Genomic DNA, 18,496 nt, shown 5'->3' with positions numbered 1-18,496 from the left:
CAGCAGTGCTATGACTGGATCAAAAGGTAGGCAGTCTTTTATCGCCCTTTGGGCATAGTTCCCAATTGCCCTCCAGAATGGATGGATCAATTCACAACTCATTACTGTCCCAACTTTGCCACATCCCTTCCAGCATTCATTACTTTCCTTTGCTGTCATGTTAGCCAATCTGCTAGGTGTGAGGTGATACCTCAGAGTTGTTTTGATTTACATCCCTGATTATCAGAGATTTAGAAAACTTTTTCATGTGCTTATTAATAGTTTTGATTTCTTTATCGGAAAACTGCCTTTTCATGTCCCTTGCCCATTTATCAATTGGAGAATGGCTTGATTTTTTGTACAATTGATTTAGCTCTTTGTAAATTTGAGTAATTAAACCTTTGTCAGAGGTTTTTGTTATGAAGATTGTTTCCCAGTTTATTTCCCTTCTGATTTTGGTTACATTGGTTTCCCAGTTTATTTCCCTTCTGATTTTGGTTACATTGGTTTTGTTCGTACAAAAACTTTTTAATTTGATGTCAAAATTATTTATTTCTCATTTTATGACTCTTTCTAAGTCTTGCTTGGTTTTAAATTCTTTCCCTTCCCAAAGGTCTGACATGTATACTATTCTGCATTCACATAATTTACTTATTATTCCTTCTTTATGTTCAAGTTGTTCACCCTTTCTGAGTTTATCTTGGTGTAGGGTGTGAGGTGTTGATCGAAACCTAATCTCTCCCACACTGTCTTCCAATTTTCCCAGCAGTTCTTATCAAATAGTGGATTTTTGTCCCAAAAGCTGGGGTCTTTGGGTTTGTCATAGACTGTCCTGCTAAGGTCACTTACCCCAAGTCTATTCCACTGATCCTCCTTTCTGTCTCTTAGCCAATACCAAATTGTTTTGGTGCCTACTGCTTTATAATATAGTTTGAGATCTGGGACTGCAAGGCCACCTTCCTTTGTATTTTTTTTTTTCATGATTTCCCTGGATATCCTTGATCTTTTGTTCTTCCAAATGAACTTTGTTATGGTTTTTTCTAATTCAGTAAAAAAAAGATTTTTGGTAGTTTGATGGGCATGGCACTAAATAATTAAATAAGCTTGAGTAGGAGGGTCATTTTTATTATGTTAGCTCCTCCTACCCATGAGCAGTTAATTCTTTTTTTTTTTAATATTATTTTATTTGGTCGTTTTCATACATTATTCACTGGAAACAAAGATCGTTTTCTTTTCCTCCCCTCCCCTTCCCCGCCCCCCCCCCCCCCCCACCTTTCCCTCTCCCATAGCCGACGCATGATTCCACTGGTTATCACATGTGTTCTTGACTCGAACCCATTTCCCTGTTGTTGGAGTTTGCATTATAGTGTTCATGTAGAGTCTCTCCTCAGTCTTATCTCCTCCAACCCTGTAGTCAAGCAGTTGCTTTTCAGCGGTGTTTTTACTCCCACAGTTTATCCTCTGCTTGTGGGTAGTATTTTTTTTTAGATCCCTGCAGATTGTTCAGGGAAATTGCATTGATACTAATGGAGAAGTCCATCACCTTCGATTGTACCACAATGTATCAGTCTCTGTGTATAATGTTTTCCTGGTTCTGCTCCTTTCGCTCTGCATCACTTCCTGGAGGTTGTTCCAGTCTCCATGGAATTCCTCCACTTTATTATTCCTTTTAGCACAATAGTATTCCATCACCAACATATACCACAATTTGCTCAGCCATTCCCCAATTGATGGGCATCCCCTCATTTTCCAGTTTTTGGCCACCACAAAGAGCGCAGCTATGAATATTTTTGTACAAGTCTTTTTGTCCATTATCTCTTTGGGGTACAAGCCCAGCAGTGCTATGGCTGGATCAAAGGGCAGACAGTCTTTTATCGCCCTTTGGACATAGTTCCAAATTGCCCTCCAGAATGGTTGGATCAATTCACAACTCCACCAGCAATGAATTAATGTCCCCACTTTGCCACATCCCCTCCAGCATTCATTACTTTGCATAGCTGTCATGTTAGCCAATCTGCTAGGTGTGAGATGATACCTCAGAGTTGTTTTGATTTGCATCTCTCTGATTATACAGTTAATTCTTTTCCGATTGCTCAAATCTAGTTTTAGTTGTGTGGTGTTTTGTAGTTGTGTTCATATAGTTCCTGTGTTTGTCTTGGCAGATAGATTCCTAAGTATTTTATATCATCTAAGGTGATTTTGAATGGATTTTTTCTTTCTAATTCCTGCTGCTGAGATGTGTTGGAGATATATAAAAATACTGATGACTTATGTGGGTTTATTTTGTATCCTGCAACTTTGCTAAAGTTGTTGATTATTTCCACTAGCTTTTTAGTTGATTCTCTAGGATTCTTTAAGTAGACCATCATGTCATCCGCAAAGAGTGATAGCTTTGTGTCCTTATTGCCAGTTTTAATACCCTCAATTTCTTTTTCTTCTCTAATTGCTACTGCTAGTGTTTCTAGTGCAATGTTGAATAATAAAGGTGATAATGGGCATCCTTGTTTCACTCCTGATCTTATTGGGAATGCATCTAGTTTATCCCCATTGCAGATGATGTTGACTGATGGTTATAGATAGATACTGTTTATTATTTTTAGGAAAGACCCATCTATTCCTATGCTTCCTAGTGTTTTCAATAGGAATGAGTGTTGTTATTTTGTCAAAAGCTTTTTCTGTGTCTATTGAGATAATAATGTGCTTTTTGTTGGTTTGCTTGTTGATATGATCAATTATATGGATGGTTTTCCTGCAACCATCCTTGCATTCCTGGTATAAATCCCACCTGATCATAGGGTATAACCCTCGTGATGACTTGCTGGAGTCTTTTTGCTAGTATCCTATTTAAGATTTTTCATCTATGTTCATTAAGGAGATTGGTCTGTAGTTTTCTTTCTCCTTTTTTGGCCTTCCTGGCTTTGGGATCAGCACCATATTTATGTCATAAAAGTAATTTGGTAGAATCCCCACTTTGCTTATTACGTCAAATAGTTTGTATAGTATTGGGATTAGCTGTTCTTTGAATGTTTGATAAAATTCACTTGTGAATCCATCAGGCCCTGGGGATTTTTTCTTGGGGAGTTCTTTGATGGCCTTTTCATTGTCTTTTTCTGATATGGGATTATTTAAGAATTCTATTTTTTCTTCTGTTAATCTTAGCAATTTATATTTTTGTAAGTATTCATCCATATCACCTAAATTGGCATATTTATTGCCATATAATTGGGCAAAATTAAACCTTAAAGCAATCAGTAAATACAATAATATAAACAAATGAGATGGTACAGGTAGGCAGTATAGTCAAAATCCTTTTTTCTAATTCCAAAAGACTTGTTCTATATTATAGGAGGAGAATAAACTATAAATAGTTAGCAATAAACTTCCAGATCTTTTAAAGTTTCCTTCCCCCCCACCCCCAGTATTTATCATCCATCACATTTCTTTTGTCAGAGCTCTGAATTTTCTCACAGAAGCATGTTGAGAGCAGTTAAGACTTTTAAAACTTTGTCAAAATATTTCAGGTTGGTTTGTAGTGTAAGCAGCCTAGCTTGTGGCATATTTTTGAGGAGAAGGAAATAAAGTAGGAAATCTGCAATGAAAATAAAAACTCCCAGAAAAAGAATTAAGCAGATCCAAATTTCACTTTTTAGCTTTACTAACTCAAACTGATGTTTCAGAGTTTCAAGCATGCTTTGTAATAGCATTTTCCCTGAGAGACACTGAATGGAAAAATGGCTAGCACAGGCTCAAAACCCATGTGGAGTGAGGAAAGGGATTGGGATGGAAAGATTTTTTTTTTTAAATATGTCCCTATTCGGGAGAGGGGGCACGGACATGTGGCTCAGAATGGCAGGCAGGTCTGGTTGCAGGCTTTTTGAGGGCTCGTGACTTTGCGTGTACAGCTTAGGCTGAATCAGGAGCAACAGCAGTGGCTGCAGGTGGAGCACAGTGTCTGTGATGGGGTGAAAGCAGGTGGGTGGGCAGGGGTGCAAGCTTGAAAAACATATCTATTCTATCTTTAAAATATTTGAGAATTCTGTCCCTTTGTGGTTGCCAAAATTAGGTTGTAAAATTAATAATAACTATTATATTTTATTAATATTTTATTAATAATAACTAAAGCAAAAGAACTGCCTGAACTCAGCCTGGTTGCAGGTCAAAGAGAGGAAGAAGAGGAATTACAGCCACTTAAATACAATCACGCAAATTGTGAGGATACAGGAAAAGGGAATTTTGGGAAATAGTAAGGGACTTTTGGGGGATGAAGTCCAAAAGTTTAAAATCTCCATTTATACACCAATTTTTCAATATGGTTTGTTTTCTTTCCCCTACCTCCCCCCAGAACTAATTAAAGGAAAGAACAAAACTATGAAACAGTTGGGTTTTTTTTAAGTACATAAAATATGTTTATATGTGATAATAGTTCCCTTGCCTACTTATTTTAGAGTTGAGGAGTTTGTGGTCCATGGTTAATTGGTCATGCAGTTAAGCAGTTTCCATTTCTAAAATATAGTTAAAAGGTAAAATTGCCGTAACATAAACACCAAAAAATTTCAATGGATATAGATTTCCATTTTGGATATTAATATTTTAAATCTTTTTCTTTATTACAGATCATCTTCAAAATCTGAGGAAGCCATCAGTAAAAGCACAGAATTTTTTTTGAATGTATAAATAAAATTTGGCTATGATCCTAAAAAGCTGAAATGGGGGCTATCTTTCTTCAGTAAGTACCTAAATATTTTTATCCTTTAGTTTATTGTTTTGTGTTCCCCCCTCACACACACACACACACACACAATTTGATACTTTGAATAAGAGAAAAGGATAAATATTGGTTATGGTTTTCATTTTGCTTACTTAAAAATTATTTTCACTCTTCAATTTTAGAAATATTGATACGCTGGCGAAAAGGCCCTGTTGCACTAAAAAATTATTCGGTAGAATGAAGTAGATAATTAATCTTTTAACCTCAGAATAAATATTTAACTTTTTATGTTACTGAAAGGCAATGTGCTACTTTTTTTCCTAAAGGACCTGCTAGGAACAAACATGTAAAATGATAAGGAAATGCAAAATGTATGCAAAATAAATAATTTGCTGGACGGTGAGAACACTAAGGGTGATCAGCAAGAACCTCATACAGAAGGTGGGCTTTGAATTCATCCTTAATGGAGCCGGGCGTTCCAAGAAGTAGATTTCCAAACAGTTTATTTTGCATGGGGACACAGAGGCATAAGATGAAATGTCATATAATTGGAGTAGTATTCAGCTGTTAATAATCCACATAGGCTGGAATGCAGTGTGCCTAAGGTAGAGTGACATGAAATCACTCTACAAAAGGTTGGAGTTAAGGCTCAAAATATGTAATTTTTATTTTATTCTAGATATAGGTGATTGCTGCTGAATCTTCCTGGGTAAGGAAGTAATATAGTCAGACTTATGCATTAGAAGTAATAGTTCTAAGGGGCCTGGAATCAGAAGGACCTGGATTTAAATCTGGCCTCAGACACCCGTGTGACCCTGACTGAGTTTGCATATGCTTTGTCCTTCCACCTTAGAATTATTACTTAGTCAGAAAGTAAAGGTTTAAAACAAGAAAAAGAAATATCAATGTGGCAACTCTGAGGATATTAAAGTAGAGGAGAGACACTGTAGTCAAGGTGACTGATTAAGTAGGAGACTTGGAACAGTTCAGGCAAGAGGTAATAAAGACCTAGAATGGTGTCTCTGAAAATTAAGATGCTGTTGAAGTATAGTTGAGAATTTGGCAAATGATTAGAAGCAGGGAAGGAAAGAAATTACATGGAAATAAGGAGTTAAAGGTAATGCCTTATTCTGAATCAGAATAATGAAAATAGAGCTATTTCTTCAACAGAAATAGGGAAAATAACAAAAAGATCCAAAAAAAGGGGGAAATGAACAAATTCCATTTTGGATACATTTAGTTTGATAGAGAATCTTAGAGGCATTTGGTTATATGAGACCAAAATTCAAGAGCACATACAAATTTTGATAAAAATCTGAGAGATGATGAGACTCTATGCTGGGCTTTCCAGAATTAGTAGGTTTGAGTCATATCTCTCTCTTTCTCACTCTCTCTCTCTCTCACACACACTTACTGGTCACATGACCTTGGAAGCTCATTTACTTTCTCTGAGCCTGAGGTGCCTCATTTATAAAGTGGATGAAGTGCTTTTCTAAGGCATAGATGCATGTTGTTAACAGTGCCAGTAATAACCGATAACAAAGACTGTAAAGATGATAAACAGCATATTTTCAATGTTGCTAGAGAATTTTGTTGTGAAAATTTAAGAATTTGACTTTGTATTCTTGCTTAGACACAAGGTGATTCAGAATCAGTTTTTCAGAAAGGAACTTGGACTTCTTAAGGACTTCTGAAGCACTTAAGTTATTGGTTAAGATTTCAAGTCAGTATTCCATTCAAAATGGAATAAACGATTTTTACTTGAAAAAAACCGTTTGGAGGAAATACTGTTAGCTGATGGCCTCATCTTATAATAGACTCCATTGTAAAACTGAAGCATCCTTTCATTTGATTACTAATAGTTTGCATTTCTTTTGAGAGCTGTTTGTTCATCTTTTGACCACCTTTCTATTGAGGCATAGTGATTTAGTGCTGTCTATATAGTTTGGATCCTAAACCATTATTTGAGATATTTGAGAAAAACTCCCAATTTTCTCCCCACGTCCCCTAAGGACTGGTTTTCTTCTTATAATTTTTATTTATATTTATTTGATTTTTACTTCACCAGAATTTCTCCCAGTATCCTTCCTACTCCCTCCTTTCCTTGCTCAGTCCCTTCCTCTCAGTGAGCCATTCCAAATATTTAACAAGAGAAATTAAAAGAGGAAGGAGAGGAAAAAACTCAGCAATACTGCTCAATACATTGAAAAATCTGAAAAAATATGCTATAACTTTTTAAAAGGAATTAGTTATAGAAGTATCTTCTCATTTCTTTGATGACATATTTGTTCATTGTAATTTTGTGACATTTACTTTTGATTATTGTAGTCATTGTGTATATTGTTTTGGTCCTGCTTACTTAACTATGCATCAGTTCATCTAAATCTTTCAGTGTTTTTCATATTCATCATATTTGTCATTTCTTACATTGTATTCCATTATATCCTCACATTGTATTCTGTTATAACATTGTGTAGGCATTCCTTAAATAGATGACTATCTGTTTTATTTTCAGTTCTTTGCTAATCCAAAATTTGCTTTTGAAAATATTTTATGCTTATGGTAGTTATCCTGAGTGGATTTTCCCTTTCCATGTTTAGATTCCTGTTTTTCTTATATAAAATGGTCTGGGTTGTTATTTTTTTGTTTGTTTTTTTGTAGGTTTATTTTGTGACTTTTGTTGAAATTATTGTCTCAGTATCGTGGCTTATTTCCTAAGGCTTTCTTCCCTCCCCCCCCCCCCCCCCCAAGTATTGGAAAATTTTATTTAATTAATTAATTTAGAATATTTTTCCATGGTTACAAGGTTCATGTGCTTTCCCTCCTTTTGTTACCCCTCCCATAGCTGATGCACAATTCCGTTGGGTTTTACATGTGTCACTGATCAAGACCTATTTCCATATTATTGATATTTGCACTAGGGTGATCATTTAGAGTTTTCATCCCCAATCATATCCCCATCAACCCATGTGATCAAGCAGTTGTATTTCTTCTGTGTTTCTATTCCCACAGTTCTTCCTCTGAATGTCGATAGTGTTTTTTTTTTTCATGTCTCTCAGAATTGTCCTGAATCATTGCATTGCTACTAATAGAGAAGTCTATTACATTTGATTGTGCCACAGTGTGTCCATCTCTGTGTATAATGTTCTCCTGGTTCTTCTCCTTTCACTCTGCATCAATTCCTGGAGGTCATTACAGTTCACATGGAATTCCTATAGTTCATTATTCCTTTGAGCACAATAGTATTCCATCACCAACATATACCACAATTTGTTCAGCCATTCCCCAATTGGAAGGCATCCCCTCATTTTCCAGTTTTTTGCCACCACAAAGAGCACAGCTATGAATACTTTGGTACAATTATTTTTCCTTATTATCTCTTTGTGGTACAAACCCAACAGTGCTATGGCTGGATCCGAGGGCAGGAAGTCTTTTAGCACCCTTTGAGCATAGTCCCATATTGCCATCCAGAATAGTTGGATCAATTCACAACTCCACTAGCAATGTATTAATGTCCCAATTTTGCCACATTCCCTCCAACAATTATTACTTTCTTTTGCTGTCATGTTAACCAACCTGCTAGATATGAGTTGGTACCTCAGTTCCTAAGGCTTTCTAAGTAAATACTCATATCATCAGCAAATAAGAATACTTTTATCTTTTCTGCTTATTTTCATAAAGCCCTTTACTTCATTCTCTTATCTTATTGTTATTATTAGCATTTCCATAATGATATAAAATACTAGTGAGATGAGGTGGGCATTCTTGCTTTTCCTTTCTATTGACTGAGAATGCCCTGTAGTGCCATAGCTACTAACTTTCTGAAAGTATGAGTATCAGAGCAGTTGTTGATTTATTTTGCCAGGAGAGTTTCATCACTTGGAGTTCTCCACTTCATACCAACTTTGCTATGGAAAAATAATAAGTCATACTTTTTCCTTCTATAATTAACAGTTAGTTTTATATTCTTTGAAAAACCATTAAATGAATGCTTTTTTGTTTTTTAGAAGCATGTGATTTTATTAATAGTTCAAAAAACATTCATTGCATTTTATGTTTAAAAATACACCACAAAGGAAAACATTTATTTTAATTGCACTTAATTGTTTATTAGAAGTCTACAAATAACACAAAGACAACTTTAATAATAAAAACCAAGACAAAATCCTTTCCATAATAGTGTCCTTTCTGAGCAGAAATGTACTAAGAAGTAACTGTGGTTCAAAAGAAGGAACAGTGGACTTCAGGTCAAAAGACTGAGGTTAGAATTCTCACTTCTACTTTGGGCAAGTCACTTAAACCCCTCTAAACATGAAGATGACCTGTAATTTTGGTATTGATTTTAACATTGTTCTTGAGACATCTGGGAAAAAACATTTTTAAGGAAAGATTATCTGCAAATATTAATACTATACATAAAAGAGTAATGTATAAGGCATATTCTTTGTCATTACATTGTTTAGTATCTGACCGGGGGTGGGGGAAACTTGTTTACAATGGAAATATTCCAGGAACATTAAATTGTTGTTGAAATGAATTCTTAATGACAACATTTTTGAAATAATAACAACAACTTTTGAAACCATGACCAGTAGGGGAGAGTATAGAAATTTCTGGATAGAGAATGGGCTCATTGATCTTGTTTTATGTTTTTGCTTGGAAAGAAATGATTTAGATGGAAAACATTTTTGCTTTCAAGGCTTCCTAATGTAATGTGAACATGTATGAATCGGGCAGTGTAGTTTAAATTCTTCTATCCCAATTTCTGTAAAAGCCCCTGTGTTTTCTGATGTAGTTCAGCTTTTGCCTCAGGGATTTCTCCCTGTAAGAGTATGGGATATTTACACAGTTATCAAGTGAAGTTTATAAAGATCATGTTGTGGTAGTGCTGCTTGTCTTGGGTTTTTTGATAACATGACATGCTGCTGCTTTGTATTAGAAAATAACCGTGGTTAGATGGTCATGCCGTCTACCCCAGACAGATTGTGAAAGAATCTTGTGTAGTGTGCCCTTTTAACACAGTTTTCTTAGCTGCATGGTTCTCCTTTAGCCTTTTGACTGCCACATGACAGAAGAAGTAAATGAAGCAATGCTTATTAATGCCGATTTTAACTACATTATTCATAACTAAAAGAACATAGTAAATAAAACTCTTGAGAAGTTCCTAAATGTTTATGTTGCTGCCAATTACTTTTATTCCTAACACTTGCTAAATGAAAATGATTATTTCCTTAGGGTATCTGAGTCTGAGGGTCAGAAGAGGTAAAGGAGCAGTTAAATTTGCTCTCTTATGTTTGGAGATTAACAAAATGGATGTGACAGAAAATCCACAGAGCAAGGGATTCTAGGATATTTACTGAGGTCATGGTTGAAATGGCTGACTATGCTATCCAGGAAAGTAAAGCTAATTTAGTTCATTGAAAGATTTATGGACCAAGGAGAACCACTGTTTCCTTATCTGATAATTGACAGGAAGGATTCAACTAAATTATTTCTGAGTTAACTTCTTTCCCTAGAATTTTGTGATTTGGCACTTTCTGGTCATAGTTATTCTTAAGATTGAGGGGTTTTTCCTCCAAATGAATTTTATTATTTATTTTTTTCTGCCATAAAAGTAATCCTTTACTAGTTTGAATAAATTAATTTAGTTTTATTTTTTATTTTAATAATAAATTTTCATTGAGTTTTCCCAAGTTGTCTCCAAATTGTCTCTCTCCTTTCTTCCCTCCTCTCTCCTGGAGCTGGCAAGCAGTTCATTCTGGGTTATTACATGTATTATCACACAAAACATGTTTCCATTTTTAAATTAATTAATTTAAGTACCAGTGCCATTTTTAATTACATTAGTTTAACTTAACAATGAGCAATTGTATTTCTCTAATTATTTATGTATTTCTTTGGGTAAAGATTTCATTTGTAGTTTCCATATAGTTCTTGTGTGTGTAGAAGTAGGCTTCCAAGTATGTTATCTTTCTCTAGCTCTTTTATATGGAACTTCTGTTTCTATTTTTTCCTGCTGTGTTTATTAGTAATATTCAGAACTATTTGATATATGTCGATTTATTTAGTATCCTGCAATTTTGTATATAGTTACAGATTTAACTTAATAAATGCATGTTGACTTCTCCATTTCTGTTTCTCTTCTGTTCACTTTTTTTTTTAACTCTGACTTTCTGTCTTAGATCCACTCCCCCATAGCTTTATATCCTGGTAACTTTCTTTCCTCCTCCTCCTCCCCCCTCTCTTTTTTTTTTTTTGTTAACTCTTTACCTTTTGTCTTAGAATCAATACTATTGATTACAAGGCAGAAGAATATTAAGAGCTAGTCAACTGGGGTTTTGGGGTTAATTGACTTGCTCAGGGTCTCTTAGCTATGAATTCTCAGGCCATATTTGAACCCAGAACCTCCTGTCCTGCAGTCTGGCTCTTTATCCACTTAGCTACCTTTTCATTCTCTTTTTATAAATTTCTTTTTATAAATCCCAATTATGAGAAATAACAAGTTCTATTCCTTTCTTCCTCTTTTCTACACTGAAACAGTCCTTTTACTTTCTCTTGTGTTTTCCTTCTTTATACCCTTAGAACAGAAGGAAAACATTAAGATACTTAAGGGAAACATTTCTTCTCCTTATTAGAATGTTAGCTCTACATAATCAAATATCCTTCTCAACTTGCTCAAATATATTTACCTTTTTAGATTTCTCTAGAGCCTTGTGCTTGTATTTCATAGTTCCTACTTAGCTCTATGGTCTTTTCATCATAAATACTTGAAAGTTATTTATTCCATTTTAAATTCATTTTTAACCATAGTGAAATTATAATGTACTTTGTAAAGTTATTTTTGTTGTAATAGTAATGTTTATAATATTATATTACAGCATTTGCTTTATAGTAAAAAAAAGCTGTTCTTTGGTGATGCTAAGTGGATCATTAATAGCTGAACTGATTCTTGGTACTTAAATATCATTTCTTGTGGCTTTTTTCCTGACTTCTGAAAGGAAAATTTTTGTATTGCCTTTATATTTTTGATTGCGAACAGACTGATCACATAATCCCTTAGATAAATAACTGTAATTATAAGTTTTGGGAAGAGTTAGACCCAGTTATTAAACTAAATTTGTATAAAATATCAAATTTAGTAATGTAATGTTAATTTTATTAGATTATTATAATGTTGAACAATATTAAGGAATAAAACTTTAGGTCTGTGTAGTTATCTAGGGAAGTTGAAACCCATGCAGAAGAAGCTGGGTTCATTGAGAGTGGAGATATACAGCTGGCCCAATAAGTTAGTATGAAAAAAATCTTGTTTTCTTCAGGTGTTTGATCATTTACTATAGTTTCCCAGAGTATTATGGTCAATAAAGATCACTCTTACCTAAGAAGTATGATAGTTAACCTTGTACTGAACTTTGAGGACTTTATAGCAAATGGTTCAAACCCCTATTATCAAACATTGCATATTTCTTAACACCCTTAGTATGCTCTTCTATGTTCATTTTTATGCTAATTAACTCTCAAAAAACCTATAAAACATAATGTTGAACATCTATATGGAGTCTTATCACAAATTGGATGAAGTAAGATCTCCTATTAAAGCTTCTTCAGAGGGGAGAGAGAAGCTTTAAGGTAGGGAGATAGAGAAAGGATAGAAGTTTTAGATACCATGAGGGGGATGACGGAGTCGAAGTAGAGATATGAGGTGGCAGGAATGAGTCTTTATTAATTATCGATAAGCCACAGCCAAGCTCTGATCAAAGGACCCTTCCAAAGGCTTTTACCAGTCCATAGATCCAGATTCAATACCACACAGGTCAGAGAGATGATAGAGAAAGATTGGGCCAGGCTCCAGCAAGGACAGGCATCAGTGTGAGCTGGAAGGGAGGAAGAGCAGAAGAGAGAGAGGCGGAGCTGGCTGGGCCCTATTTAATCTCTTTGATATGCAAATATACACAGTACACAGGGATGATCATCATTGGTTAATGACAAGGTATAGGTGTGGTTTCTCTCAACCAGGTGAGCACAAAGAAATCTGTGTTCCTGCCTAACCTGGGGGAAGCTGGGGTCAAGGGTCAGAGGCTTTCCCAGCCACGTGCAATACTGAGCATGCTCAAGACTGAGCATTCTGTCTTCTAAGACAATCTGTACATAGCAGCTGTTTTCCTTGCCCATAGCTAGGGGTGGACTGCTACATCTATCATTAATTTTCCACAATTAAAGTTTGAATCTTCAGCTAAAAATTATGGCCTAGAGATTTCTCTTTCTAATACTGTACATAATTTTAAACTTTGGTTTCACCCATTCATCCTGGAAATATCTCTGTTCTTGCCCCATCTCTGTTGACTTTTTGCCTAGGATGACTATTTCAGGAATTCCAGGCCATCTGTGTTCACTTCTCTATTGGCTCTGCTGCTGACATTCCAGACTTTGTCATTTCTGTCCCATCAGCTTTCTCAATCAGTCTCCCCCCTCCCCCCAACTCAGCAAACTTCTGTGTTGTCATTTTGTCCCTGCTTCCCTCCCTCCCTTTCTTCCTGTCAGTGGTGATCAAACGACTGGTCCAGGATTGCACAGCTAGGCAATGTCTGAGGTCAGATTTGAACTTAGGTCCTTGTCTTTGGGCCTGGTTCTCTATTCACTGAACCATCTAGTGCCCCCCCCCCCTTCCCCCCACATTTATTTCTAAGTTCTCAGTATTCTTTCCCTTCCTCCTCTCCCTTTCTTCAGACATTTCTTTCAGGATGTTTATAAGAGATCCTTCATATTTTTACTTTGCTTTCTGGTACTACTACATTGAAATAATTTCATTTATGATTTCTTGAAATTGCCCTTTAGTTTTAGAGATCTCTAAATCTGCAAACTTGATTTACTCATCTTTTCAGCTGTAATTCCAGATTTGATGCTTTGTATTATAGCCAGGGTCTACCCCTCCATTGTCCTTTTGAATAAGTTAGTTGACCTATTATTTCTGGCATTTGATTCCCTCCTTCTGAGACTCTCCTAGAGCTCTGAAGTTTAGAGTACTTAATCTTCAGTTCCCTTAGGTGCTTTAGAACATAATGCTAGAGCTTTCTCTGGTCACCTGTGCTGTCCTGCTTTGAGCACCAGTACATGGTACAAGTTTGGCATTATGCTTGTCATTAGTTATAGTCCATTTTTCTCGCCTCATAGTTCATCCTTGGGTCTTCCTCTGGGGAGCCATCTGCTCATGGTGCCTCTTTACAAAGATCCTAACAGCATACATATGTCCTTCCTTGAATTTTGCTGATACATATTTTGATGAACTGAACCCCTTTCTTGTTGTCCATGGGCCTTTGGGTGCAATTCTGCATTGGAGAAGCCATGTATTGTGATTTATTTTTTTATTTATTGATTATCCTTCAGACTGGTGCAAACTTTTTGGTTTTGCTGGAGAAAGAATATGAGGGCTAAACCAGAGCTGACTGCAGTTCAGGTAGTGATCTAGGTAGAGAGTAGGATGAACATTGTAGTCATTAATAGTAGGATAGATTTGGATAGAGCAAAGAGAGAAGATGGAGTCTAGCTATCAGTGTTGTAATTATGCAGAGATAAGGAGATGAAAGAAAGCTGAATGAAGAAAAGAGATGTGGTCTAGAAAACTGAGAAGACTTAGTAACCAGATATAGAATATGAAAGAGTTTTGTTTACACTTTCATTTTTGCCTCAGTCAGCTGAGGTTTACTGAAATATAATCAGCTAAAGGTATTTTAATTAAACCTAGTTCTACATTATTACTAATTTCTTAAATTTCTCAATGTACAGTTAGGTATGTAGGGAGGTAAACATTACTTTTATGATGTTAGTATTATTTCCTTTTGGTAAGTAAGGATCTTTCTGAATAGAAGTTAATTTTGTTATTTAGTCCTTTGTCACTGCCTAGTATAGCTGTTACCATTACCACAGAACTGAATTGTTGTCATAATCTCCTTTCAGGTGTCCCATCTGTACATTCTTTGTATTTATCCTTCATAGTGCTTTTTACTCATGCTTTTGTGATAAAAAATCTTTAGTTGCTTGTTTTGCCAACATAAGGGCAAAACATAAGGTGGCATGGTGGATAGAGCATTGGGCCTGGATTCAGGAAGACTCATTCCTGAATGCAAATCCAGGCTCACTTACCAGCTGTGTGACCCTAAGCAAGTCATTTAACCCCATTTGCCTCTGTTTCCACATCTGTTAAAATGAGAAGGAAATTACAAGCTACTTTAGTATCTTTGCCAAGAAATTCCCAGATGAAGAGTTGGACTCCATGACATCGCATTACCTTGTATTCAAGACCCTCAATAACTTAGCTTTATTACTATCTTACATAACTCAATTCTTATTACTAAATCTCAAAAAAACTATGTAGTTCAGTCAATCTAAGCAATTATTACCCCAATAGTGCAACTATACCTTCCGACTTACTTTCTTTTCCTCAAGCTTTTCCTGTACAACAGGAATGCTTTCCTACCACTTGTTCATTTACTAAATTTCAACCTATCTTGATCTTAAAGCCTAACTGAAACCTGTTTCAATAAATAGCCCCTCATTTCTTCTTCTCATTTTCCCAGGCTTGAGAAGGTAGTTACCCATATATCATTCATAACATTTTTGTTTTATAACTTTAATGCATTTAGATAATATTGAATATTACACCTATACTTTTTAAAATAACAATAAATTTTTTCTTTTTTTAAAATGCCTTAATTTCCTTACTTCTTTTCCCTGCCCATCTCATAGACAAGTGTCCCATATAGAAAACATCTAGAGTAGCAAAGAAAATATTGAAATAAAGATAGCAGTATTAGGTAAATAGCACTTTTAGACATAAAATCATATAAAGTGTCCTGAAAGTTTTTATTTAAAACTAGGAATCATCAAATCCATTTAATTAAATATAGAGAAATAGATCAATGGGACAGAATAGGCAATGGAGAATCAGAAATAATGGAACTAAGTACCAGTATTTGATAAACTTGAACAAGGCACTCACCATTTGATAAGAACTACTGGGAAAATTGGGATGCAGTCTGGCAGAAATTAGACTTAGACCAGCATATCACATCATATTTAATATTTATCAGAGAAGCATTTGCTAAGTAAGATAGACACCTAATAGATACATGTAGGATCAAAAACCATGGCCCAATAAAGAAAGAGCCAAAAGGTAACAATAACTAGTTCTATTAACAATTGTTTGAAAGAATGTTTTAAATTGTTAATAAGAGAAATGCAAATTGAATTAAACTTTGAGATTTCACCTCATACATAGAAAATTGCCAAAGATGGCAGAAATGGGATTAGTCAGTTTTGGAGAGATGGTGGGATCAAGGGTCCCCTAGAACATTGTTGGTGGAATTGTGGATTAGTATAATTATTCTAGAAAATAATTTTGAATTATGTAAATAAAATGATATAACAATTTTGGCTTTTTAATAGAAAGAATTGGCATATTGAGAAGCAAGGTATTATGATCCCTTGTTGGATTAGAGATTCTATGGTTGATCTTATTCCTTCAGTTGCTTTAGTCAAGGGATAGTGAGGCACACAAGGAACAGGTCCTTCCTTAGTTCTCACCCTGACTGGAGTAATCCACATCTATAGAAGTTTTTGATCAAAGATCCTTAGGGATATCCTCAAATATTGGAAAAATTGAACCTAAGTCACCCTCTGTACTTACTGAATCTAAGAAAAGCAATGGAAAGGTTTTCAGAGATTCTTCTGGTAGATGTAATGAAATATCACCAGTTTCAGTACAGTGGATCGTCGCCCTCAGTTTACATAATAAATCTCTACCCAAAAGATTCATTGGTTATTCTGTTGTACAAAGAAATGCATGTTCCACAGATAGTGGAACTAAAGTAATCATTTTAGGTTGTAATTTTGCTACTTTTTGAGGTTTTCCAGGAGCACCTATTACTTCCATTATACCAACAGCTCTACAATTCTCAGGGAAACTTTGCAAAACTGATTTACTTGCTTCTGTATCCAGTAGTCACAGACACATGTGGTTCTGTGCTATTTAGTGGTTGGAATGTCTCCAACACCAGAGCTAATACAGTAACATCAGTCCAAAGCTCAGTCATTTCCTTTCCATCCAAACACACATCTGTTTGAATTGCATGATATTCCCAGAATTTTACATCTTTATCACCTTCATCAGATTTACCACTACTCTCATTACTCCCATTAATCTCATTGGTCTCTTTAACCTTTCCCTTGGTTTACTATTCTCATTTACAATCACATTTTCCTTATCTAGTTCACATTCTTCATTATTTTCTATTATTACACAATCATTAGAATTTTCAATTATTTTTACATCACAATTTTCTTTTTCTATACATTCATTAACACTGATTACATTATCTTTTGTTTCTATTACATTCATAGATTCGTTTACTTTATACACATATTCAATATCCATCTTGATTTCATTTTTCAACTCTTGAGAACTTTGGTTAAACCTTCATAATGAACATGTCCCTTTGTTCTGATCACTCTTCTGTCCACTAAGTACTTGGCTATATTTAGGTCTTGCTCCTGATTTTACCCACTCTTGCATGGTGTTAAGATCTGGTGCTTGAGCTCCCTGACAACAAGCATTTGGACACTTGTTTCCATTCTGTCTTTGATAATAATAATTATTATTCCAACTATTATTATTTCTCCATCCATTATTATTTTATTTTCTATTAATACCCATTGTTCCTATTCATCTATCTTGAGAATTGTCCTCTGAATCTACAATCTTTAACAATATGTCTTACACAATTACAAAGAAAACACCTTTGAACTCCAGATCTCTTTTCCCTTGATACATATTGATTACTTGGTTGCATAGATCTCAAGGCTGCAATAGCTTTTATTTCTTTAATTTGGCCTTACTTTCTGCAACCTTCAATTTCCTCTTAAGTCCTCAATTATAGAATCTCTATCATCATTTGATTTATCCGTATCCCCTGTAAATACATGAGTAGCTTTCCTTTTTAGGTCTTCTAAACTTAGCAATTCCCAGTCTGGCTAGTTATTTCTGAATTTTTTTTTTTTACAACTGAACAGGCATTGTTAACAAAAAGCCTTTTGATGTGGGCAATGGTTTCTTCTGCCAACAGTCCTAGTAGTAATTCTGCAGCCTCAGTTAATCGATCTAGAAAATTCACTGGAGTCTCATCTAAATTTTGTTTGATTTTTTTCAATTTAGACCATGTATCTAGTCTATGGGAATTTCTTTTCATAACCTCTAGAATTGCTCTTGTAGTCTGCTTTAAAGTTCTATAATTCTGGACTCTGCTAAAATCTATTTCTTCATAATGTTCTGGCCATGGAGTTAATGGAGGATTGTTCCTAGTCTCCTCAATAAACTGATTTCCTCTCCTACTTTGTTAACAATTCCCCCATCAGGAGAAAAAAAATCTGCATAATATGCATCATAGATTCTAATTGTTTAAATTTCCTGATCACTTTTGCAGGCTCATCAAAAAATCTTGGAATTCTGCGTTTTATGGCATCCAGTTCCACTGCAGTACATTGCTTATGGGATTTCAGATTAACACCCCATTAGGAGAAATAAATGAAATGTCCCTCAATAGGAACAGATTAGCAGGATTTTTGTTTAATTCCTCATTTTTCTTTTCTAGCCTACTTGGTGTCTTAGCTTTAACATTGTTACATTCATCAAAGCACAGCCATTGCTTTTTTCATTTATCAGATTTTCTTTAAAACATTTCTCCATTGAATCTATTTGCAATGGCATCTTTATTATCATCTATCTTAATTTGTAATCTATAAACATCCACTTAAACA

The 18,496-nt window shown here is 35.0% G+C and overlaps 1 protein-coding gene across 6 annotated transcripts in view; it reads left to right on the top strand.

Annotated features, from left to right (window-relative positions):
* Positions 1-18,496, top strand: part of PIK3CB (phosphatidylinositol-4,5-bisphosphate 3-kinase catalytic subunit beta) — a 200,268-nt gene that overhangs the window by 52,195 nt on the left and 129,577 nt on the right. For all 6 annotated transcript variants that reach the window (XM_056793674.1, XM_056793673.1, XM_056793675.1 and 3 more), the window contains one exon: positions 4,593-4,705. The gene's annotated coding sequence lies outside the window, so the exon portion shown is untranslated. The remainder of the gene's footprint in view (positions 1-4,592; positions 4,706-18,496) is intronic.

The sequence above is a fragment of the Monodelphis domestica genome, chromosome 4 (genome assembly GCF_027887165.1).
Source record: "Monodelphis domestica isolate mMonDom1 chromosome 4, mMonDom1.pri, whole genome shotgun sequence".
In the NCBI taxonomy this organism is placed as follows: domain Eukaryota; kingdom Metazoa; phylum Chordata; class Mammalia; order Didelphimorphia; family Didelphidae; genus Monodelphis; species Monodelphis domestica.
This window is presented reverse-complemented; position numbering and strand designations above follow the sequence as displayed.